Source organism: Arvicola amphibius, chromosome 6 (assembly GCF_903992535.2).
Source record: "Arvicola amphibius chromosome 6, mArvAmp1.2, whole genome shotgun sequence".
NCBI classification, from domain to species: Eukaryota; Metazoa; Chordata; class Mammalia; order Rodentia; family Cricetidae; genus Arvicola; species Arvicola amphibius.
In genome coordinates, this window is record NC_052052.2 from 151,394,592 (window position 1) to 151,420,958 (window position 26,367).

The 26,367-nt window shown below is 47.6% G+C and overlaps 1 long non-coding RNA gene across 1 annotated transcript; it reads left to right on the forward strand.

The window, feature by feature from the left end:
- The first annotated feature begins 15,873 nt into the window (after positions 1–15,873).
- LOC119816175 lies at positions 15,874–23,705 on the forward strand. Its single transcript, XR_005285693.1, has 3 exons — positions 15,874–15,972; positions 21,402–21,627; positions 23,539–23,705. It is a non-coding gene; the product is annotated as an uncharacterized LOC119816175 (long non-coding RNA).
- Positions 23,706–26,367: the final 2,662 nt, after the last annotated feature.

The following is a 26,367-nucleotide window of genomic DNA, read 5'->3' on the forward strand; positions in this document are numbered from 1 at the left end:
ACTGTCCTAGCATCTTGGTGAAAAGAGCACCAGCTCTGGTGTCCCTGAGAGACTAGAAGCCTGTGGAAAACACAGATGACATTTTTATAAATTATTTTTTGAAATAAATCTGTGTGCCTGGTGTCTCCCCTGAGGGGCAGGGCGTAGGGTGGGAAGACTCCCTGTGCTGGGAGCTCTGTCTGGGTGACAGAGACTGAGGGATGTGTGCTAGGCCTTCAGTTGGCTTCCACCCCCAGCTGTGCTATGGCAGACCCAGAGGTGGGTACGCACCCACACTTCCAGAACCATCCTTGTGTGTGCCATGGTGTGAGAGTTCATGGGCAGATGAGCCCATACTGCACCATCTGTAAGGCAGGCCCTTGTACCCTCAACATGGGCCTGGATGCCTGTTTGGCCCACAGCTGTCCTCAAGGGAGCTGGTGCCCCCTCCCCCATCTGCTCAGCATTAAGCAAACTGACCGTTAACGTGGCATGAAAACAAGCCTCCAGCCGCTGCCTGCTCCCACGATCTGGATCTGCCAGCTCAGACTCAGGGCTTGCGGGGGCTGTGCCCGCCCTGCCTTACCCTGGCCTGTCTCCCAGGCAGCAGCTGCTTGCTGCCTGACTGAGCTGCAGCTGTCCCAAATGCAGGATCCTCCCTGGAGACAGTTACAGCCCTAATCTAGCCCCGCCCTCCCTCAGAGGGCCTGGCTTCCCAGAGCTCTGAGCCTGGAAACTTACTGGACTCCATCCTGGCAGTTTCAGCTGCTCCCTAGCCCTGAACCTTAGGGTGGGCCATGGAGAGGCCAGAAGTGGTCCCAGCCTAGCACTTGGCGCTCTGCTACCTGGCTCCCATGAGCTCCCTGGGAGTGATGGCTGAAAATGTGTTTACGCTTCTGGGGGCTAGTATAAGACTTTGAGCATGGAGCTGAAGAGATGGCCTATCATCTAAGAGTACTTGTTGCTCTTCCTGAGAACCCAAGTGTTGACTTCCAGCACCCACAACAACCATTTGTACTCTACTTCTGAGGTAGCCAGTACCCTCTTCTGACTTCCATGGGCATTAGGCACACACACACACACACACACACACAAACACACACACAGGCAAAGAAAGATTTAAGGATAGCTTGTTCACTAAGAGCCGCACAGGAAGACAGCCATAGTTCATGAAGGGAATAGCTTTTTCCTCATTGTTCTGGGCTACGTCCATACCCTTTTGGACTCACTATATACCAAACTGTACCTCATCCAGAACACCCTATCCTAGAGGGGACATCAAACAAAAAGCCCACGGCTTCTCCATGGTCACTCCTTTCCCTCAGAAGCCATATTCCTTAGTGGGATGCAGAGAGCGTCAGACTTGGAGCGAAGGTTCAGATTCTGCTATTTGTAGCATCCCACTGAGGTACCCAGGCCAGCACTGTCACTGCTCCGGTGACCACTTTTCTTCCGCAAGATGAGGGCCATTGACCCTGTCCTGCCTTTGAAAACAGGCATTCCCTTCAGGGGAAGGAAACATAGATGATATCCTTAAGCTTGGGGAAGGCTGGTCTAGACTCCACACAAGTCATGCCATAATCTTACTGGGAACTGGGGTTCTTGCATGGCCTCCAGCCCCATTCCCAGCCAAGGTCTCCTGCCCCTCTTCTGTTCTCTAGTCTGAAAGTAGCTCCCGAGGCAGCTGCCCAAAGCAGCTCCTAGCTTTTATTCTCCCTTGACCTCAGATTTTCTGTGTAAGCACCATGCACCATAATCAGTGTTGCCAAGGTCTCAAATTTTCCAACCGAGACCCGATTCCAAACTCAGAATCCCATTAGAGATTACTGGTCAGAGCCGAGTCCATCCCCAGTCCAGGCAGTCGCTTTCTGAGGCAGATTCCTGGGATTTACCTGGGTGAAGAAAAGATTGGAATCAGGTGTAAGGACTGAGAGGCGGAGATCAAAAGCCCCATAGGCCACAGCTCCACTCTTGGCCACTGCCAGTCTGGAGCCACCCACTTGTCTCCCAAGCACAGCTCTACCACATATAGATCATGCTTCCTCTTCATGGTGGTGAAACCAAAGGATGTGTCTGGTGCAGTATTACACATCTCAGAGGGGCATCAGGTGGGGATGTCACACGCCTTTAGTCCTAGCAGTTGGGAGACAGAGGCAGGCAAATCTCAAGTTCAAAGCCAGCCTGTTCCTGAACAACCAGGGCTACATGGAGAAACCCTGTCTCAAAACAAAACAAAACAAAACAAAACAAAACAAAATGACACACAGACACACTCTTGCGCACATGTGCACATTCGTGCAAACTGGAGGGGCTGGAGAGATTGCTTGGCAGTTAAGATCACCCACAGCTCTTGCAGAGGACCTGATTACAGTTTCCAGCATCCCCTAATCCCAGTTTACAATCATCTTTAACTCTAGTTCTAGGGTCTCTGGTACCCTCTTCTGGCCTCTGCTGGTCCCTGCATGCAGGTGTGTACACCCACTCACAGAACATAAAAATAAGATAAATCTCTTTTCAAAATTAGGAGTTTGAAATCAGGGCTACATATGGGGTTCCACAAAAGAGCTGGACTGACACCTAAGGTTCTCAGCAGGCCCTGTGAATGTTGGAGCCCAGAACCAGGCTGCTCTGAGTCTTAGGAGCAGCTGCCTGGTGATTCCTGGGGTCCAGGAGTGGATAGACATACTGAAACCGCCTCAGATATGAAATGGTAAGAAGTGACTCAGGAGGATTAGCTGGAGTGAGAAGCCAAACAGGGATAAAAAGACAGACTGTGTCGCAAAAAAATAAAGTCAGGAACACAGGATTCACACCTGTAACGCAAGCACTCGGGAGATCACCTCAAATCTGAAGCCAGCTTGGGATACAGAGTGAGTTATAGGCCAGCCTGAGCTATAAGACCTAGCCTTCAAAAAGAAAGAGGACAAAGCAGGCTAGACATGATGGCACACGCCTGTCCCCAACAACAGGGAGGCAGAGGTAGGCAAACTTCTGTGAGTTTGGGCTCAGCCTGGTCTACATCATGAGACCCAAGCAGGCCGAGGTTAGAGTAAGGCCTTGTAGCAAAACCAAAAACAAAACAAGAAACAAAGAAAAAGGACTTGGATCTGATTACCAGTGCTGTAAAAACAAAACAGAAAATGGGGTTTCATAAAACAGCTGGACTGATAGCCCGGTTCTCAGCAGGCCCCACGAATACTGGAGCCCAGAACCAGGTTGCTTGGAGTGACAGGAGCAGCTGCTGCCTGGTAATTTCTGGGGTCCATGAGGGACCAGACTGACTGCCTGTGCCCCTCCCTACCGCCAGTGTCCCTGGCAAGCACACGGTTGCTGGGTTGGTTCACATTCCTGATGTCCCATGTCAGGAGACAGATGCTGCTAATTCCCCTGTGCAAGCCTTGCTGCTCCTTCAAGCCTGCCCTCCCTCCCCAGCCAGCTCTGGGCAGCATGGCAACAGCTGGGGCCCAGCCCCTTTAGTCTGTCCCTGTTCTGAGCAGCTTCCAAGCCTGTGAACAGCACTGGGGTTCTCTCCAGAAGGCCACTGGAGACTGCTGAGGGGGACAGGCAGACAACACTCTGATCTGGGAGCCCACGGACAAGAAGCTGATAGCAATGAATGAGCACCTGGGAAGAAGGTGCCTGGGTGGGGGGGGTAGGTACCATGACGAGCCACCCTCTCTGAACCTCTTTCCCTGCCTGTTATGCTGGGATGAAGGATGACACCTGCCAAACAGTGCATGTGTGTTGAGTAAACAGCAGCTGTTATTGCATGGCAATTAAGACAGGGCCTCCAGGGCAGGGTGCTGTGCTGGGCGGAGGGGGCACAGGACCGGGGGAAGCACTCGTTCATTTCCTTCTCGGGGTGGCCCTTCCAGGAAAACATTCTCACCGGCAGCATTTCGCTGAGGGGGGACACTGAGGCTCAGAAAGAGGAAGTAATTGGTCCATATCACATGGGGAAAATAGGAAAGTGGGACCTCAGACAAGATGGTCTGTGCCCGTGGAGCTCACTCCCATGCCCTGCATAGCCCAATATGTCCTAGTGTTCAGTGGCTCTGGAAGGCCCAGAACAGGGAGCTCTGTTAGCCCAGGGAGGATAGAGAGACGCTATGCTGAAGCTCACCAGTGCCCCAGCTCTGTTTTGATGGTAACCTTATGACCCAGTGCCTCCCACGTCACAGCCTTCCCATGGGCTTTTCCTTTCAAGGGATGCTTTTTTCCCCCATCCTTCACTTGGCCAAGCCCCAGTGACTCTCAAGAGATCACATGGGGGCTGGGACTGTAGTTGTCAGTAGATGATTGTCTAGCTTAGCACACATGAATCCTGGGTTCAACCTGCAGCACTGCATAAACCAGGGAGTGCTGTTTACCTGTAGCACCCCTGGCCTCCATAGACACATGCAGAGGTGTACACATGGACACACATGCAAACACACACACACATACACACACACACACACACACACACACACACACAAAGACATGACACAAGCCTTGGGATGGCATGGAGAGCTTGCTCAACCTACACAGGATCCTGTGTCTGACCACCAGCACACCAAGACTTCAATAACAAGCCCCTTCCTCCCATCCTCTCTCTCCCCAGAAAACACTGTTCCCATTGTCTGAGCCTCTTGGCACCCCTGTCCCATGCCTGCATGGCCCTTGATCCAGCTAAGCAGTTAACCTTTCTTGTTTCTACCCCTAAATCCCAACCCAGGGCATGCATGGCAGGACTGGGGCCCAGAGAAGTGCTGTAAGGAACAAAGGCATGCCTATTTCTAAGCATCATCGTGTGGATGGGCAAGCCTGTAAATACTCAGTTTCCCATCGCCCTACTGAGACCCTAACTGGGAGCCTCTCCTTCACCTGCTGTGGGATTTGGCCTAATCTGGGAGTATGTGTGCAAGACAGCTGCAGCTCTCCCCCAGCCCCCAGAGGAAATATCCTTTTTATTCTCTTACTATGGAAATTTGACCTTCATTGGCACCTGGGCTCCACGGCTGGAGTCTGTCCCCAAGAAGAAGCAACCGAGGATGGGGCATGAAATCGTCAACAGCTGAACTCGGCCAGCTTCCTCCACATCCTTCCCAGGCCCAGCAACGTTCACATTCCATATTCCAGGTCCCCTGGTGCCAGGCCACACTGTTCTCGGACTGGTACTTCAGGACCAGCCTGATGTGACCCTACTGACCTCTCCACCTGACCCTGAGCTGTGGCATGAGCTCTATAGTTCTGGTATGTCCGAGTCACCCTTGTACACTTCAGGGTTCAAAAAGCATAGCCTTCCTGACCTCACAGCCCAGTCCAGGATTCCACATCTGCACACAACTGCAAATACTGCTGGCTACTCCACCTAGAGTAGGAGTCTCATGGGACCCACTTCTGTGATCCCAAGCCCAGTGGAGAGCAGACCATCCCGAGGCTTTTCAAATGACCTTACAAGAGACTCTTGTCAGGGAGATTCTTTGGGCAGGCCCTACCTGTCAACAACAAAGGCCCCTGGGAAACCAAAGGTCCCAGTCTTCCCTCATGGAGGCAGGAGAGGAGGACCAGCTGTAGGAGTGGGACAATGATACCTGTATTGAACAGCAAGGCTTTAGAGCCTTCACAACAGGGCCTGGAAGCCAGGGGTGCTGGTGCATGCCTGGGAGCTGAGGACTTAAGACTTGGAGGGAGGAACGTCAGAAGCGCAGGGCCAGCCACAGCTACAACAAGCTGTGCCTAGCCCTAGCCTGGGCCAAGACTAGTCTTGAAGTCCTGATCCTCTTTCTTCTGCCTCCTCAGTGCAGGAATCTTGGGCCTGACCACCACCCCTGAAAGTATCAGTTTCTAGACAGGGTCTCACTGACCCCAGCCATTCCCCTGCTTCAGTCTCCCAAGTGCGGAATTTGCTTTGTAGACTAGGCTGTCCTGGAACCCACAGAAATCTACCTCCAGAACAGTTGGAATCACAAGCCTGCATTATCGTTTGATTATTATCATTTTCATGACCTCAAATACATGATCGAAGAGCCATGTGTTGAACAGCATAGGCTCTGGCTAGAGCCACAGTTCTCAACCTGTCGGTTGCATCCCTTTGGGATCACATATGAGATATTCTGCATATCAGATACGTATATGACAATTCATAGCAGTCGCAAAATTACAGTTACGAAGTAGCAACAAAATAATTTGTGGTTGGGGTCACCACAACATGAGGAACTGTATTAAAGAGTCACAGTGTTAGGAAGGTTGAGAACCACTGCTGTGGAGCCTTCAAAAAAAGGGCTCCTCTGGTGTGGTGATGTACACCTTCAATCCTAGCTCTCAGGAGGACAGCGTAGCTGTATCTCTGTGAGTCCGAAGCCAGACTGGTCTGCGAAGAGAGCTCCAGGCCAGAGGCCAGCAAGACTACAAAGAGAAAGCAAAAGGCGGGCTGCTCTAAGTGTCCTGATGCAGGATGCAGTTTAATGAGGTCCTTGGACTCAATTTATTTACATCATAAAAGAAAGAAAGGAAGGCCTGGCAGTGGTGGCGCACGCCTTTAATCCCAGCACTCGGGAGGCAGAGGCAGGCGGATCTCTGAGTTCGAGGCCAGCCTGGTCTACAAGAGCTAGTTCCAGGACAGGCTCTAGAAACTACAGGGAAACCCTGTCTGAAAAACCAAAAAAAAAAAAATACAGATAGGAAACAACCTTAGCCTTATGCCTTAGAGGGGAAAGTCAAGAGGCTGGGGACGCAGTTCAGGGGGTGGAGTGCTTGCCTAGTGCACAAACAAAACCATGTGAACGCCATGCTGGTGTTTGGTGTTGGACTTGCTTTTGGGACCACCAGCCCCCAAATAATGACTTGGAGACTTATTATTAATTATGAAAGCTTGACTTTTAGCTTTGGCTTGTCCTACTAGCTCTTATAACTTAAATTAACTTATTCCTGTTAATCTACATTCTTCCACATGGCTTTTTGCCTCTCTTCCATTCTGTAAGTCCGTCTCCCTATGCATCTAGATGGTATTTCCCTTGTGTGCCTAGATTCAGTCCCAATTGCTCTCTCTGCCTGGAAGTCCTGCCTAACCTCTCCTACCTAGGTATTGACCATTCAGCTCTTTATTAAACCAATCAGGTGCCTTACACAGGCAAGGTAAGACATCAACACATCTTTACAATTTGCTCAAATATTCCCAACAGGTGTTTCCAGGCATCCTTTAACGTGGGGAAAATAAGTAGGTAGTGATAGCAGTTGCTTCCTCCTAGGAGGGAAATGACTGGCCTAACGTAGGGAATCTTCCATGTCTCTGTTCCTTCCTGCCTTCTGTTTTGTTTTAAGACTGGGTTTTAGCTATAGTACTGAAAACAGCCTGTTATTGGCAAAAGAACAGACAGGAGGACCAATGGAACCAAATAGAAGACCCGGATATCGATCCACACATCTTCAAACACCTGATATTTGATAAAGAAGCAAAAAATATCAAATGGAAAAAAAGAAAGCATATTTAACAAGAGGTGCTGGCATAACTGGATATCAACATGTAGAAAAATGAAAATAGACCCATATCTATCACCATGCTCAAAACTCAAGTCCAAATGGATCAAAGACTTCAACATAAAGCCAGCCACACTGAACCTTATAGAAGAGAAAGTGGGAAATACACTTGAACACATTGGCACAGGGAACCACTTCCTAAATAGAACCCCAGCAGCACAGACACTGAAACAATAAATGGGACCCCCCTGAAACTGAAAAGCTTCTGTAAAGCAAAGGACACGGTCAACAAGACAAAACAACAGCCTACAGAATGGGAAAAGATCTTTACTAACCACACATCAAACAGAGGTCTGATCTCCAAAATATACAAAGAACTCAAGAAATTGGACACCAAAAGAACACATAATCCAATAAAAAATGGGGTACAGACCTAAACAGAGAACTCTCAACAGAGGAATCTAAAATGACTAAAAGACACTTAAGTCATACAGCCTTAGTTCAACATCCTTAGTCATCAGAGAAATACAAATCAAAACAACTCTGAGATTTCATCTTACACCTGTAAGAATGGACAAGATCAAAAACACTAATGACAACCTATGCTGGAGAGGTTGTGGGGAAAAGGGAACACTTCTACATTGCTGGTGGGAATGCAATCTGGTACAACCCCTTTGGATGTCAGTATGGCGATTTCTCAGAAAATTAGGAAACAACCTTCCTCAAGACCCAGCAATACCACTTTTGGGTACATATCCAAAGGATGCTCAATTGTGCCACAAGGACATGTGCTCAACTATGTTCATAGCAGCTTTGTTTGTCATAGCCAGAACCTGGAAACAACCTAAATGCCCCTTGATCGAAGAATGGATAAGAAAAGTGTGATATATTTACACAATGGAGTACTACACAGCAGAAAAAAATAATTAAATCTTGAATTTTGCAGGAAAATGGATAGAGCTAGAAAACATTATTTTGAGTGAGGTAACCCAGACACAGAAAGACAATTATCACATGTACTCACTCATAGGTGGTTTTTAAACATAAAGCAAAGAAAATCAGCCTACAAACCACAATCCCAGAGAACTTAGACAACAATGCGGACACTAAGAGAGACTTACATAGATCTAATCTACATGGGAAGTAGAAAGTACAAAAAGACAAGATCTTCTGAGTAAACTGGGAGCATGGGGACCTGGGGGAGGATTGAAGGAGGGAGGGGAGAGGCAGGGAAGGGAGCAAAGAAAAATGTAGAGCTCAATAAATATCAATTAAGGGGCTGGAGAGATGGCTCAGAGGTTAAGAGCACTGCCTGCTCTTCCAGAGGTCCTGAGTTCAATTCCCAGCAACCACATGGTGGCTCACAACCATCTGTAATGAGATCTGGTGCTCTCTTCTGGTCTGGTGGCATACATGCAGACAGAACACTGTATACATAATAAATAAATAAATAAATCTTTAAAAAAAAAAAAAAAGAAAAAGAAAAAAAAAATAAATATCAATTAAAAAAAAGACTGGGTTTTATTGTCTCTCCCTAGCCCGAACCTCAGAGATCCACCTGCCTCTGCCTTCCAAGTGTTGGATTAAAGGAGTGCAAGATCATGCTTGGTCTGCCTCTCCTTCACTATTGGTATCTGATTTGTGTAAGGCCTAGTTACAAAAGCTCCAAGTATTCTAGGGCTGGGGATAGAACTCAGTGATATGCTAGACTACATCCCCAGCTTGTGTCATGAAACTCCCTGTGAAGCAGAGGCTGAACCTGGTTTGGAATCCTTCTGCCTCCCAAGGGGTGAGGGTGAGAGGTGAAGTTGAGGAGTGAGGGTGAGGGGTGAGAGTGAGGATTTTTGGGGAGGTGCTGAGGAGGGGAGTAGACAGGGTGTGATGGTTTAAATGAGAACGATCCCTGTAGGCTCATATGTTTGCATGCTTGATCCTGAGTTAATGGAACTGTTTAGGAAGGGTTAGGAGGTGTGGCCTTGTTGAAGGTATGTCACTGTGGGGGTGGGCCTGTCTCTCTGTCTCTCTCTCTCTCTGTCTCTGTGTCTCTGTCTGTCTCTCTCTCTCTCTCTCTCTCTCTCTCTCTCTCTCTCTCTCTCTCTCTCTCTCTCACCTGCTACCTGAAGATAAGCTCCCAGCTACTGCTGTAACACGATACCTCTCTGCCTGTCTGCTTCCCAGCATACTGACTGTGGACTAGCCCTCTGAAACTAAACCAGCCTCCAGTTAAATGTTGTCTTCTTTTTTGTTTTGTTGTTGATGTTGTTTGAGACAGGGTTTCTCCATGTAGCCTTGGCTATCATGGTACTTGCTCTGTAGACCAGGCTGGACTGGAACTCAGAGATCTATTTGCCTCTGCCTCCTGAGTGCTAGGATTAAAGACAGACACCACCACCGCCTGGCTGTTTGTTGTTTGAGACAATTCTCTTTATATAGCCCTGGTTGGCCTGGAACTCATTGTGTAAACATGGCTGGTCTCAAAACTTACAGAAATCTGCCTGCCTCTGCCTCCTGAGCATTGGAATTAAAAGTGTGTGCCACTATACCTATCTCAATTATTTTGTTTTTGTTTTACCAAACAAGGTTTCTCTGTGTAGCCCTGGCTGTCCTGGGACAGTAACTAAGACACAGGGTCTGCCGCCCAGGTGGCCTTAAACTCCCTATGTTGTAATTGGAAGAGCTTGCTGCTCTTCCAAAGGACTGAGTTTGGTTCCAAGCACTCACATCAGCTACCTGTAACTTTAGCTTCAAGGAATCCAACACCCTCCTCTGACCTTCTTGGGCACTCACCTGCACATGCATGAACACAGATATACAGACACACACACAGAGACACACAAATTAAAAATAAAATCCTCAGGGGGCTAGAGAGATGGTTTAGCAATTAAAAGTATTTGTTGCTCTTCTTGAGATCCGAGGTTTGGTTCCCAGTACACACATGGAAGCTCACAGCCATCTGTAAATCTTGTTTTGAGGATCTAATGCCGTCTTCTGACCTCCATGAGCACCAAGCATAGATGTGGTACACATGCATACATGCAGTCAAAACAAAAATAAACAAATCTTTAAATTTCTAAATAAAACAAATAAATCTTTTGTTTTGGTTTTTTGGTTTTGTTTGTTTTCTGAGACAAGGTTTCTCTGTTTAATAGTCTTGGATTTCCTGGAACTTGCTTCATAGACCAGGCTGGCCTAAAACTCACAGAGATCACCTACCCTCTACTTCCAGAGTCCTGGGATTAAAGGCATGCACCACCACTGCCCATCTTTCTGTTTTTTTCTACCACTCTAAGCTCTGTTCCCTTCTGCACAGGCAGGTCTCAGCACCTGCCACACTCTTCCCCAGGGTCTTCCGGCTGGCTCTCAGGACAAAGGTCCCTTCCTAAAGGCAGGCTTCATCCGACCACGGGCTGAAGTCCTCTTCTCTTTGTCTCCATTTAGTCCTCTGTTTATTTGTTCTGTCTTTACTAGTCAGGTGACCTCTGAGAAGCTGGAGTTTGCCTGGTCCGCAAACACTGGGAGGTTGGGGTACGACTGTGGCAGAGCTTGTGTTTCGGGGGGGGGGGGTTCTGAAAGCTATCCCCAGCACCAAGCCAGGGATGCACACTTGTAACCTCAGCACTTGGGATTTGGGAACAGGAGGCTCGACAGTTCAGGATGATCTGCTCTACTCAGCAAACTCATTGCCCACCTAGACCACAAGAGACCCTGTCTTAAGAGACAGAAACAGCTGTGAGCCTCGTGGTAAAATATAAAATAATAAAAATGGGTTCATTTAAGATGTTAGAGTTAGCTAATAAGAAGCCTGAGCTAATAGGCCAAACAGTGTGGTAATTAATATAGTTTCTGTGCGATTATTCTGGCCTGGGCAGACAGGAACAAAAAAATAGTCTCTGTTTACAAATGGCGCCTCATGGACATGAATACATAAATAAAGTGTAACGAAAAGCTTAATAATTATTACAAACATTAAGATACTGTCTAAAAACACCGAAAAAGGAAGAGGTGGGGGTTGGGTATGGTCGTTTATGCCTATATTCCCAGAAGTTAGGAGGCCGAGACTAGATGGTAACCGTGAGTCGGAGGGAGCCTGGATTACAGAATGAGTTCCAGGTGCAATCCTACCTCAAAACCAAACAAAAAGAAAGGGAAGAACAAAAGCCCAGTCACTGGTGCCTCTGGAAGGGGATGGCCTCAGTGCGCATCCTGGAGAGTGAAGGGCTAAGCAGACAGAGGAAGGAGAACCAGATGCTTCTGGGCACCAAGGGAAGGTAACTGCTCCCTGCCCCACCGGAGTGAAAATAGACAGGCCTGTCCCTTGTCTCCCAGGAGCTCCCAACTAAACAAAAATCAAGAAAACACTGACTCTGGTTACATAGGAAGCCCTGAAGGTCAGCGGCTGGACAGTCCTGCTAGGACAGGAAAGGATCCCCTCGGGGAGGAGCTGCGGGAGGACAGTGTCCAGTGAGGAGAACATTCCAACCAGAGGGGACAGGCGCCACGAAGGCCTCGAGCAAGGCAGGCAGGCACCAGGGACATCTGAGGGGCTCCTGGCGACTAGTGGACAGATACATGCAGAGTGAAGGAGAACTTGGTGTCAGATGAAGCTGACTGTGAAGAGCCTCAGAGGTTCCAGATTCACATCAGGCCAGTTAGGAGACCAGAGAGCCAGCATCACAGGGATATGGAGGACCAGGTAAGGTGGTTATAGTGTTGGTTAGAGACACAACTGGGAACTGGAGCACAACTTCCTCTGGGGACAAAACAAGGAGTCAGCGAGTGTTCCTAGAGCCACGACTCACTCCTATCCCCTGACCTGAGACCTCAGGTCATTTGCCTCCCGGTATTCCAAGGTTCCAGCGAGGACCAGCAGTCTCCAGGTCAAGCATAAAGAATTTGCCAAAAGGGAGCTTTTATTCCCAGCACTTGCCGAGCGGTGGTGGCGCCTGACCGCATGCCTTTAATCCCAGCACTCTTAAGGCAGAGGAAGGAAGCTCTCTGTGAGTGTAAGGCCAGCCTGATCTACAGAGTGAGTTCCAGGCCATCAAGGGCTACAGAGACCCTGTCTCAACGTAAAAGAAGAAAAAGCAGAAGTAAGAAAGAGAAGAAAGAAGAAAGGAGGAGGAGGATGAAGAGGGTGGGGTGGAGGGGTGTAGGAGAGACTGAGCTTTCATAAATGGGGTTATGGGTGCATAGCTGCAGCACTGGCTCAGCACCCACAGGTATGAAGAAAACAGATGCCAGACCAACATGCCTTGCTATGCCCTCAAAAAACAAAAGCCAGCTCCACGCTAGTTCCATCGTCCTGCGTTCTGCACCCTGACTATCCCTAGCCTCTTTTCTACTCATTTTCTGGCCCTTTCCTTATCCACTCTTTTTCTTCTCCTCTCTGGTCTATGAAGGCAATAAATCAGAGCAGAGTCAGGGTGACATATTAGGATATTGGTGCCACCTCCTGGTGGTCACAGGGACTGCAGCATCTTGTTTTGGCCTGGTTCAGTGGAGGTTTGTGTTGGGAACCTAGGAAGCAATGAATTCTCCAGCTTGTGGTCATCATGATATTCTTTTTTTTTTTTTTTTTTACTTTTTTAAAATTATTTATTTATTTATTATATATACAATATTCTGTGTGTCTGCCTGCAGGCAGGAAGAGGGCATCATATCTCATTTCAGATGGTTGTGAACCACCATGTGGTTGCTGGGAATTGAACTCAGAACCTTTGGAAGAGCAGGCAATGCTCTTAACCACTGAGCTATCTCTCCAGCCCTCATCATGATATTCTTGGAGGACAGTTTTCAGTCTTTTATTTTTTTAGGTTTATTTATTTTATTTCGTGTGTATGAATGTATATCTGCATGTGTGTCTCCACACTGCAGAACTCAAATGAAACCATCAAATCACCCAGTCCCAGATGGTTGTGAGCCCACGCATAGGTGCTGGGAATGGAACCCTGGTCCTCTGCAAGAGCAGCAAGTGCTCTTAACAAGTGCCCTCTCTCCAGCTTCCCCTGGAGGACAGTTGCTAATCCATGCTCAGAGGAGCTGCTAATTGCTCCTATCCAAAGCCCTCCACTGACTGCAGGATTGGGTCTAGGCTCCCTAACACAATCCAGGCCTGCAGTGTGTGGCTTCCTTTCCGTGGATTTCAGTCCATCCCTCCTCAGTCCCAGTCCCCTGACAGGCCCTCCCACATGAGTGCCTCCAGTCCAGCACAGGGTTGTTGCCTCTTTCTAGAACACTCTCTTCCTCCCTATTGATTCTCCAAACATGCTCCTCTTCCAGCCCTTCAGTTCCCCGTCCTCAGAGACTTTCCTGTACCTCTGCAATAGCCGCGGATTGGGGGAGGTGTCTCAGACAGTGGAGGCTGAGGTGTCTGCACAGAGACTGCAGCCGAAACTAGAGCTGTGCCGACAGATCTCAGGGGCCTTGGTGATGGTTTGGGTCTCTGCTGAAGCATGGGAGGTTTCTAGCAGCAAACATCATGATCACATGTATTTGGAAAGATTTCCTCAAAGCTGCCCGGAACAAAAGGTGAAGTAGGTTTAGGTAGAGCCGGACTCTAGAGTCCAAAAGCCTTTCCTGGGTGGGAACTTCGCTGTGTAATTCCCTCGCTAAGTCACATGGGGGTGACAGTGCATCATGAAAACCACTCCCCTCTGCCTTTCAACCAAAATAAAAGCTAAGAAGGAGTTAGAGCTGGCCTTGGAGGGAAAGGTATTTAACCTGACGGCCTGGATTCAATCTCTGGAACACACATGGTGGGAAGACAGAAGAGACTCCTAAAAGCTGTCCTCTGACCTCCACGTGCACACTGGGGCATGTGTGTCATTCCACACACACCAGCCCTCCCCCGCGTTAAATGCGTGTTTTGTTTTTAAAGCTGAGTGGTGATGCCCTTAGGGGACTCAGATCTACTGAGAATCCTTACCACATCCCAGTGAGGGACAGTCCATTCAACTCCCAAAGGACTGGCGGAAATGACGGTTCGGAGACGTCAGATGGCCTGCCCAAGATTATCCAACCAGAGTTTGAACCTGTTCAGTGTATCTCCCAATCTGGCGGGGTTGCTTCCGGTCCTGAGCTAAGAGACCTGTTCCAGCCTCTGCTGACCATCTGGGGAATGTGCTGCTTAGCCGAGCTGGCCCAGCAGAGTTCTGCCTCAGCAATGAAATGCTAGAGAAGATGGATCGCTTTAGTGTTGTTTGCAAAAGGGGTGGAGTGATGGACGGTTTGTGCCTCTGCTGTAGAAAAGTGGGTCTGAGGGATGAAACCTTCCTTTCTCCCATACATGTTATATAGAATATAGTGTGTATATACTCAGGCAGTGCAGTGTATATATATATTCTAGACTCTAGAGACTGCATTCCCAGACTCTTCCAGCTTCAAAAAACAAAAACCAGATGGGTGGTGCTGCACATCTTTAATCCCAGCACTCCAGAGGCAGAGACAGGAAGATCTCTGTGAGTTCGAGGCCAGCCTGGTCTACAACGTGAGCTCCAGAACTGCCAAACAGGAAAACTCTGTCTCGAAAAACCAAAAGTAATGCTGTAAATAAATAAATAACCAGAGGCAACTAACTAAACACTTTCAGTCAAATCTTATGCTGACTTTACTTGTTTACGCTTTTATTTTTGGGTGTTAGGGACCAACCCAGAACCTTGTGCATGCTAGACAAGGGTCTGCAATCCTAGCCTCAAGCATTCCTTTTGAGACAGGGTTTTGCTACCCTGTTTGGCCTAGAATTCACTATGTAGAACAGGTTCACCTTAAAACTCAGACATGTGACTGCCTCTGCCTCCCAGAGGCCACCACACCCAGCTCAGCTGCTAAGCATTCTTTATCGTGTAACTACTGTAGTGGTTATGAGAGGCCAAAATACTCAAGCAGCTAACACGCATCCTAACTACGTACTCAGATATATGGTTATAAATAGAAACATAGCTTTAACTGTAGGTGCTGAGGATGAAACCCAGAACCCAGAGCTTCCTTGGCAAATGCTATACTACTGAACCCTACCCCACCCCCTACCGGTCCCCAAGGCTTATTTATGAAATAAATAAGAACCTGTACCGGTAAAATATCTAGGGCAGAGTTTGGAACTCTGGGGCAAGTCTGGGAGAGAGAGATTGGGCTCAGGCCTTGCTGGGGTTTAGGAGATGCAAGGGAAGATAGGCGAGACTCCTCCCTGGAGGAAAAGGACACGCTGGGATGTGACAGAGAACACTTCTGGTTGATGGGAGGTCAGGGTGGGAAAAGAAAAGGCAAGCCCATCTTATGGAAACCTTATTTACAAGGGGCTCAGAGGATTCTGGGATGCCCTGGAAACCCCACTGATTCCAAAGTAGATGTGAAATAAAGATTTTCAACTGCCAACAGATTCACTATCGAAGATCTGAGGCCAGATTACAGCTGGGGCTGGGACAAAGGTCGTCTTGCGGAAAGAGCAGGAGAGAAGATAAGAGGCTGGGCCTGGAGATACCTGCTTTTCTCCTAAAGGGGGTGAGGCAGGAAGAGAAGATTGGGAAAAGAAGGAAGGTAAGAGCTGGTACTCTAGCAGAACTAGACGCACAAAAACTCAAGGAAGCACAAGAGCGGGTGGGTGGGAGAGACCTGGAGCCCACGAGAATGCTTGGACGGTCAGTCCAATCTCGCCCCTCCTGTCTGAGCGCTGATGTCGGGGAGTTGCAAATCCTGATGGATGGGCACTGAGCGACAGCTGGATCTGGGGTATACTTGATAGGACGAGACTTGGCAGTCTTTTCTCGCCACGCCCAGGTTGCAAAGCTCGCCTTTCTCCAAGCCTCCTCGTTACAAGCAGGGCTTTGGCCGAGGCGGCCACCGATTGGTCCGTGGCAGCCACGTGACAAAGGTGACCCTGAGCCGCCCTCCCGGGAATTGCAGTCCCACGTGCGGCTGGCCGAGGCGGCCGCGTGGTGTTGCCCGCAGCGTTATCGCGGGTTTGCAGGGCAAGCAACTGGGAAGCGGAGACCCAGACTCCCACGGTCCTGTCCCGCGGGCTGGATGAGAAAGTGCCCCCAAACCTAGTGCCAGGACATCGTGTCCTTTGGCTAAGTCTCACGCTTCTCACATGTTTCTCAGCAAGTCTGGCCTCTTCAGTGATCCAAGGCTGTTTTAATCTGGATGTGGTACTCCAGATCTGTAATACCACCGTTGAAAGGATCGGAGCTCAAGTTCAGCATTGACTACACAATATGGAGACTTAAAAAAGAGAGAAGGAAGAGGGAACAAGGATGGAGGGAAGGAGGAAAAGAAGTAATATTTTAGGTTTGGGGCATTAGTTCAACTGCTAAAGGCTTGATGAGCGAGCGAAGACCCAGGTGCGAGCTGTAGACCTCCCTCCCCCCCACAAAAAATAGCACCGCATGGTAGTGATCTTTTGTTATACAACCCGGGGAGGTGGAGACCGGAGGATCCCTGGAGCTCACTGGCTTACCAACAAGCCCAGCCGCTGTTGATCCCCAAGTCCCAGGTGAATGCTCCTGAGGAGCGATGTGGGAGGTTAACCTCTTGCCCACACTTGCGCCTACACACATCATCATCATCAAAATATTCTTAATAGTAGTGTTTTAGGTCTGGGGGTGTGGCTTAGCAGCCTACTGATTATAAATCCTAGTACCATAAAAAGTAAATAAATACCATTTTAGAAACTTGGAAGCAAGCACAACTAGTTGAAATGAGTTGCCATCAAGTGACCCAGAGTAGATCTTTAGCTTGGTTGACCCTCACATCCCCTTTCTATAAAAAAGGACTCTCTGGATGGAGCTGGCAAGATGGCTCAGGGATAATGGCACTTGCTGCCAATCTTGTGGAGACTGGGTTCAGTCTCCCTGGGTCTGTACAACAGAAAGAGGAATCAACTCCTAAAAGTTGTCTTCTGACCTTCACAAGAAACCATGGCACAAGCCTGTCCACAACCCACCCATAATAACATTCATACACAAAATAAATTCATACATGCCTTTAAAAGCCAAGGGGACTGGAGCGACAGCTCAGAGGTTAAGAGTGTGTGTTGCTCCAACACAAGGATCAGAGTTTAGATCTCAGCACCCATGTCCGTTGGCTCCCAAGACCTGTGACCCCAGCTCCAAAGGATCTAATGACTCTTCTGGCATCCACAGGTATTGGCACACATACATGAATGAACATGAATAGTAAAGATCTTAGCAGGGTAGTTGGTGGCGCACACCTTTAATCCCAGCACTGGGAGGCAGAAGCAGGCAGATTTCTGTGAGTTTGAAGCCAGCCTAGTCTACAGAGTGAGTTCCAGGACAGCCAGGGTTGTTACACAGAGAAACCCTGTCTCGAAAAGCCAAAATAAATAAGCAAATATCTTTTTAAAAACTATCCAAAGTGGGCGGTGGTAGCGCACACCTTTGATCCCACCACTCGGGCAGCAGAGGCAGGTGGATCTCTGTGAGTTTGAGGCTGGCTGGCCTAAAAAGTGAGTTCCAGGACAGCAGAGATACACAGAGAAACCCTGTTTCAAAAAACAAAACAAAAACAAAAACAAACAAAAAAACTACACAAGAAAACAGGATTCTTACCTTGTGTTGGAGATTCTGTGTGTGTGTGTGTGTGTGTGTGTGTGGTGTGTGTATGTTTATGTATGTGTGTGGTGTATGTGAGTGTGTGTGGTGTATGCGTATGTGTGCACGTGTGTGTGTTACAGTTTCTGAACCTTGTTTCATTAACTTCCTAAGACTATTTTTTTGCGGGGATGGAGAGTGGGGGAGAAGGGCAGGGACTCTTTCTGTAACCTTAGTTGGCCTTGTAACTAGATATAATCAAATTGACCAGATAAGAGGGACACAGCTTCCAGACAGGGACAGCCTACTGGCTGATTGGACAATCTGATTAGACCTGGTTACTAGTCCTCTGACTCACTGTCTCCAGTGCTGCTGTTTAACCCTAACTGTGTCTGTGCTTGGGTATTCACCAGTTTCTCCGTGCATGCATGGGGAGGCCAGAGGTTGATGCCAGGTGTCTTCTATCACTTGCCACCTTTTTTTTTTTTTTTTTTTTTTTTTTGGTTTTTCGAGACAGGGTTTCTCTGCAGCTTTTTTAGAGCCTGTCCTGGAACTAACTCTTGTAGACCACGCTGGCCTCGAACTCACAGAGATCCGCCCGCCTCTGCCTCCCGAGTGCTGGGATTAAAGGCGTGCGCCACCACCGCCCGGCTTGCTACCTTATTTTTTGAGCCAGTGTTTCTCAGTGAACTTGGAACTTGTTGTTTTGGAAGGTTGATTGGTCATCGAACACCAGAATGACTTGTCTCTGTCCCCAGTTGGTGGGATTGACAGCAAGAGCTCTAAACTGCTGTCCTCTCTCCAGCTCTCCATTGTTTCTGTAGATGTTCTTGGTTGTTTGAGACACTGTCTCTATGTATCCCTGGCTGTCCTGGAACTCACTCTGTAGATCAGGCTGGCCTCAAACTCAGGAATCTGCCTACCTCTGTCTCCCAGTGCTGGGATTAAAGGTGTGCTCCACTAACCACCTGGCTTGAATATTTAATTTTCATTGGCATGTATCAACGAAGTTACAGCCACAGTGGCAGTTTAATTTAGGGTGATCTAGCACCTTAGGACCCTGGGTCAAACACAACTGGACCGAGAAATGTCCCGTTGTGGGTAAACAAGATGGCTTCACAGGTAAAGGTATTTGCTGCCAAACCTGAGTCCTAATGTCTTAGTCACTGTTGTATTATTGGGAAGAGATACCATGACAAAGGCAATTCTTTTTTTTGTTTTGTTTTGGTTTTTTTTTTTGTTTTGTTTTTTGATTTTTTTCGAGACAGGGTTTCTCTGTAGCTTTTGGAGCCTCTCCTGGAACTAGCTCTTGTAGACCAGGCTGGCCTCGAACTCAAAGAGATCCGCCTGCTTCTGCCTCCCAAGTGCTGGGATTAAAGGTGTGTACTGCCACCACCAGGCACCAAAGCAATTCGGCACCAAGGCAATTCTTATTTTTTAAAAAAGTATTTAGCCAGGTGGTGGTGGTTGGACAGGTCACACTTGAGTCTCCCCTGTGAGAAAATTACAGGAGATGGAGATTATTCCCCCAGTCAGGGGACCTTTCATGGATCAGCAGTGACTGATGCACATCCAGGGCCCACACAGCTCTCCCAGAGCCTGTCAGAACCAGAGATTGGACTCCAGGGGCAGCCACGACAGGTCAGAGCATGGCCATGTTCCCCCTGAACCTGAGTGGAGCTGAGCCTGTGCAGGTTAGCCCTAAAACCGCTGGGGATGTAGAAGCATCCAGTGATGCCTTAGCAACAAAGGCAAATAAAAGACCAGATGACATGAAAAATGGCTGGACTATGGAGGGCCAAAGGAGGCAGATCCATCTCTGTACCTGGTGAATGATTTTTCCTGGGGAGATGTGCCCAGACGTGGTTGCAAGAACAAACAAAAAAAAAACAACTTCAAGGAAGTCTAGCTTACTAAACCAGTACATCTACTGAGATTATTTGCAGGAGTTCGGGTAAAAGGTTATGAGACAAGCCTGGCTGTCCTGGAAGGCAGCTGTCCCTGTGGAGCTCCGGCAGAACCCGCAGGCAGCTGCTTGGAGACTGCCCTCTTCCTGGCAGTTGCTAAGGGCTTCTAGCACCTTGGGCAAAGGGCTTCTGAAATTTTACAATTTAGCAGCTTTCTGAGCCTGGAGAGCTTTGTTAGCTTCCTAGGTCTTTCACCTAGTCATCTAAAGACAGTTTCTGTCTGGGGAGTGGTCAGGCAGAGCGGGGTGGATCTCTGAGATGGAGGTCAGCCTAGCCTACAGAGTGAGTTCCAGGACAAAACCAACCAACCAAACAAACAAACAAACAAAACAAAGCAAAAAGCAGCAAACAGATTCTCAAGATGTAACCACGGCTGGGATTGCAAAGGCTTGTGCTGCCATGCCCGGAAGCTATCTTTAGGCACTGTCTCACAGGTGCTGAGCATCACACTTTTTTTTTTCTCTTGCTTGCTTGTTTGTTTGTTTTCTGAGACAGGGTTTCTCTGTATAGCCCTGACTGCCCTGGAATTCACTCTCTGGACCAGGCTGGCCTCAAACTCAGAACTCAGAGATCTGTTTGCCTCTGCTCCCAAGGGCTGGGATTAAAGGCGAGCACCACTACCACCCGGCCAAGCATCAATCACTCTTTTGACAAAGAGTTGATACAAGTAGGGGATATTTTTCAAGATGTAATTGACGTTATTGTTCATGGTGTATTGGTCTTTTAGTATGCTCTTAACCTGTCGGATATCAGATGGCACTTGCTTGGAATGAATAAGTATGAGCCCTTAAAGATCTTACTCCCTCTTTATATAAAGATCTAATTGTATAACACTAACCCTTGAGCAGCTTACAAATTTTAAAATGCATCTAGAAAAGAACATTAAAATAACTGTTAAAGGAAGGTTTTTTATTTTGTTTTATTTTGTTTTGTTTTGATTTTTCAAGACAGGGTTTCTCCATGTAGCCCTCGCTGTCCTGGAACTCACTCTGTAGACCAGGCTGGCCTCAAACTCACAGATCCACCTGTCTCTGCCTCCCGAGTGCTAGGATTAAAGGCATGAGCCACTACCACCCGGCAATAAATAATTTTTTTAAAAAAAGGAGTTTAAATGAAGTCAGTATGCCTAGTGGGAAAGGGTGCACTTAGGATACGTAAAGGGTCAGCTGTGAGTTACGTTCCTATGGGGAGGCCATAAAACCTGGGTCCCCATACACCATGAAGATTGTTACCATTGCTATTGGTTGTATGTCTACTATGATGGCTGTTCTTGGTTATCAACTTGACAATATCAGGAATTAACTAAGACCCAAAAATGGAGTGGCACACTTACGAGTGACTTTTGCTTAATAAGAAGTGGGGAGAGCCACTTAGAATCCAGATCTTTGAGGCAGGAGGACACAACTTTAATACAGGTCTTTTGATCTTGGAAAATCCGCCTCTAATCCAGGCCATGCCTCTGCTGGAGGCCTATACAAGGACACCAAAGAAGGAAGCTTTTGCTCTTTGCCTGCTTCGTCTTGCCTGGCTAGCACGTCCATTCCTTCCCTGGTGTTTGAGCATACTACTGCAGGATCCCAGCATATCCTGAAGAGCACCTGAGACATCCAGCCTCGTGGACTGAACAACTCCTGGATTCTTGGACCTTCCATTCAGAGGCAGTTGGACCACAATCTGTAAGTCATTCTGATAAATCACCCTCCCGTCTTAGATATAATGGATTATTTTTCAGCCATAAATGGAAGAAAGTAAACACCCTCTCCAAGGTTCAGGAAATGTCACAGAAGAAGACGTAGAAAGAATGTGAGAGTCAGATGTGGGGCATTGTGGCACAGATCTTTAATCCCAGCACTGGGGAGGCAATGGCAGGTAGATCTCTGAGTGAGAGGCCAGCCTGGTTTACAGAGAGTTCCAGAACAGCAAGGACTTCACAAAGAAACCCTGTTTTTTTTTTGGGGGGGGGGGGAGGGTGTTTTTTGTCTATTTTTTGAGTGGATTGGTTTTTTGAGACAGGATTTCTCTGTGTAGCCCTGGCTGTCCTGGAACTCACAGAGATCTGCCTGTCTCTGCCTCAAGCCCTGGGACTAAAGGCATATGCCACCACTGCCTGACGAGAAACCCTATTTTGAAAAAAATAAATCAGAGGAAGGGGTGTTGTGCAACTGTATCCTCCTGGGGAGAAGAGGAAGGCCCATAAGACTCAGGATATAAAGCAAACTTACAAAGCTCAGAAAGTTCCTGAAAGTTACAAGATTTGCAAAGACACAGTTCCAGGTTATAAAATCAGTAACTGTGGCTAAGAGCAGTTCAATCTCTGAGCTTATAAATTGTGTAGGAAGCTTCATCCATGTTGTTTTCAACATGATGCAGCTGCCTTTGAGTTATTCATGCTCTTGTAATCTCTCACCCATACTCCCGTAAGTAATAAACTTGTTGACTCATTAGGTTAGATTTGGGTGGGATTGTTTCTTTGGTTGCGCTGTCATTGGTACTCTCTGGAGTGAATACTTGTTTGCTAATGTCTACATAGGCGAAGCTCACACAACTTCTAGACAACTTTGTCAACTTTGTCTCAAAATAAAAAGTAAAAAAAAGAGAGAGAGAGAGAGCTGTGGACATAGCTCAGTGGTAAAGTGTTTGGCTACATTTGGGAGGCTCTAAATTTAACCCCTGACACTCTAGAACCAGCCCTTCCTTTCTGTTCCCACCCTTTGCCTGAGGCTCATTGATATAACACAGTAGCCAGGCCTCTGACTCCATCAGTATCCAATCTCAGCACTTTCCAGTTCTGATTACGGAGATGCTCTGGAACTTCAGGCTTCTGCAGCTTTCTCTAGGGTGGGGTACCAACTCTATATCTACCAACTGACCCTGCACTCTCTCTCCCTCCCTCCCTCCCTCCCTCCCTCCCTCCCTCTCTTCCTTCCTTCCCTCCTTCCTTCCCTCCTTCTTTCCTTTCTTTCTTTTTCTGAGACAGAGTTTCTCTGTGTAGTTTTGGAGCCTGTCCTGGAACTTGCTTTGTAGACCAGGCTGGCCTCGAACTCACAGAGATCTGCCTGCCAGTCCCTCCCAAGTGCTGGGATTAAAGGTGTGCACCACCAAGGCCCCGGCCTGTCACTGCCTCTCTTACCCCTACAGTGACTTCCGGTTTGAAACCCTCCTCCCTCTATGATGATTGTCCCAGGACCAACACAGTGCTGACGTCATCCCCACTCTTTCCCCTGGCCCTTTTCCATATTTTCGCATTTTCTGTGTCTCCAACCACAAGCATATAAACTTCCTCTACTCTCAAAGCTTCTCCAAAGCGGATATGGAAAAAAAAAAGACACTGGCCTTAGGAAAGAAGCACTCTTTTTAATTTTTAAAAATTATTTTATTATTTTATGTGTATGTCTATACATCATGGGCATGCTTAATGCCCAAGAAGGCCAGAAGAAGGCATTGGGTCCCTTAGAACCCCAGTTACAGGCAGTTTCCAGCAGCCATGTAGGTTCTGAGACTTGGACCTGGGTAGTCTGGAAGAATGGCCAATGCTTTTAGCCTATAAATTAAGTCTCTATAATTTGTTTTGTGTTTGTCTGAGACAGGAACTCCTTGTAAAACTCCTGCTGCTGATCTTGAACTCCTGACGATCTTCCTGCTCAGCCTCACAAGTACCAGGATTACACGAGTGCTCCCTCCCTTACAGAAAAAAAAACTGCATATTTTTGTGAGCATGGGAAGATATTGGTATTAAACATAAAGGCTTCACACATGTTAGGCAACTGTTCTTTATTGTTGTTGCTAATTATTATTATCAATAATAATAATTTTTAGTTTGAGAAAGAAACTAAGTTGCCCAGGCTGGCCTTGAATTTATAATCTTCTTACTCAGCCTCCAGCGTGACTGAGATTACAGAATTACAACAGCAGCCTGGGGAAAGAAGGATTCTTGTCAGAAGTTTTAATCCAAATCTGCCCCCATTTCCGACTCAGCATCCACTTTCCAGGAAGAGGAGGGAAGGTGAGGAGGGTGGATGACAGGGAATCCGGCCGACTTCAGAAAACGGGCCTGCTCCGGGTAGCTGGCTAGGTTTGACGGCACACACCTGCCATCATCCCACCCCTAAGGTTTAGGCAGGGAAGATTGCCATCCGTTGGAGACTCACCCGAACTGTACACAGCGAGATCCTGCCACAAAGGGACAGGTGTGGTGGCTCATCTACCAGAGCTAGGAGGCAGAGGTGGTGGATCAGATCACTGCGTTCCAGGTCAGTCAGGGATACATAACTGTCTCAAGAAAGAAAAAAAAATGTCAAATTCTAGTTGGATGTATTTGTAGCTGTCATGAGGTGGAGGCAGAAGGGTCATGAGTTTAAAGTCAGGGAATTCGAGGCTAACCTGGTCTAATGAGACTCAGTATGGGAATAAATAAGAGGACTGTGTAGTTGGATGGCATGGTGTATATGTTTATAATCCCACCTCTTGGGAGGCAGAGGCAGGAAGATTGACATGTGTTCAAAGCCAGGCTGGGCTACACAGTGGGGCCCTGTCGTAACACCCTTATATAGAGAGTAGATAGGCATGGTAGCATATGTGTATTGCCAGCACTCCGGAGACCACCGAGGCTGAGGCAGGGGCATAGATACCTGAATGTGTAAACAACTTTCACAATTCAACAATAAGAAGACAAATCTATCCCTCTCACCCCCTTTTTAAAATTTTGGGACAGGGTCTCACTAAATAATCCTGATTGGTGTAGAACTCATTCTGTGGGATAGCCTGTCCTAAATTCACAGTGGTCTACCTGCCTCTGCCCCTGAGGATTTGGATTAAAGGTGTGAGCCAGTCGCCCCTCCCCCTGCTTTTTTTTTTTTTTTTTTTTTTTTTGAGACAGTGTTTCTCTGTGTTGCTCTGACTGTCCTGGAACTTGTTCTGTAGACCAGGCCTGGAACTCAGATCTATCTGTCTCTGCCTCCCACATGCTGGGATAAAAGGAGTGAGCCACCACCTCCCAGCAAATTTCCTAAAACCAAAACCAAAAATCTAAATAGATTTCTTCAAAGGGGAAATATGAAATGTAAAAAGGCAGTAAGATATTGGACATGGTGGCCCAATGCTTGCAACAGTCAAGCCTGTGACCACAGAATTCAGAACGCAGCAGCAGGAGAATCAGGAGTTCCAGGAGGTCAGCCTGGGCTACAGGAGACCCTATCTAAAAAACAAAAGAGTCAATAAGCATTGAAAAGATGCTCAGCATCATTTCTCACCAAATAAATGCAAGTTTAAACCATAAGGCCATGCCGCCTGACACCAAAAAAGGCGGTTGAGCTCGGGATCCTCGTCCACAGTCCTGGGAGACTGATTGGCCAGGCATCCCTGGTTAAACAGCTTTTCACGGGGAGACTGATTGGCTAGGCATCCCTGGTTAAACAGAGCTTTTCACAGGGCCTAGCAGTTCTCGTCTTAGGTGCAGACTCACGAGACCGGAAGTGGATCCTACATGGGGAGTAAGATCCAGTTCCGTGGTCTAAGAGTGTGGGCTGTGCAAGCAGAAGACCCAAGTTTGATTCCCAGTGCTGGATGTAGGCAGCTCACAACTGCATGTAATTCTAGTTCCTAGGAGATCTGATACCTTTTGTTGGTCTCCAGGGGCACTGCACTCAAGTGCACAGCCCTCCACTGAGACACACATATTAAAAAAAGTTATGTATTATGGCTGATTTTGTTTAATATATTTAGCCAACTGATATACTTCATGATACTTAAAATTTTTTGTGTTACCAGGCAACAGTGGCTTACACTTTTAGTTCCAGCACTTGGGAGGCAGAGGCAAGTGGATCTCTGTGAGTTCGAGGCCAGTCTGGTCTACAAGAGCTAGTTCCAGGACAGGCACCAAAGCTACATCAAGGAATCCTGTCTTGAACCCCCCCGCCCAAAATTTTATGTGTGTGTGTGTGTGTGTGTGTGTGTGTGTGTGTCAAGTTTAGAAAAAAAAAGCTGGACAGTGGTGGCACATGTCTTTTAATCACAGCACTCAGAAGGCAGAGGCAGTCAGATCTCGAGTTCAGTTCCAGCCTGGTCTACAAAGTGAATTCTAGGATAGTCAAGGCTACACAGAGAAACCCTATCTTGAAAAAAAACAAACAAAAGCCCAAAAGCAAAAAGTATGTACACAAATGTTCATAAAAACGTTTATTAAGGTCCTAAAGTTAAAGCAAGGTAAATGTCCACCCATGGGAAAACAAATTGAAGTGTAGTTATGCAATGAAATATTAGTCATAAAAAAAGAGAAATGAATACACAGCATGCATGGACCTTGAAAATACGTCAAGCATCACCAGGCTTAATCACTCACGTTTGCAATCTCAGCACCTGGGAGGCCAAGGCAGGACAAACTGGGCTATATGGTGGTTAGGTGGAACCTAGTGAGATTT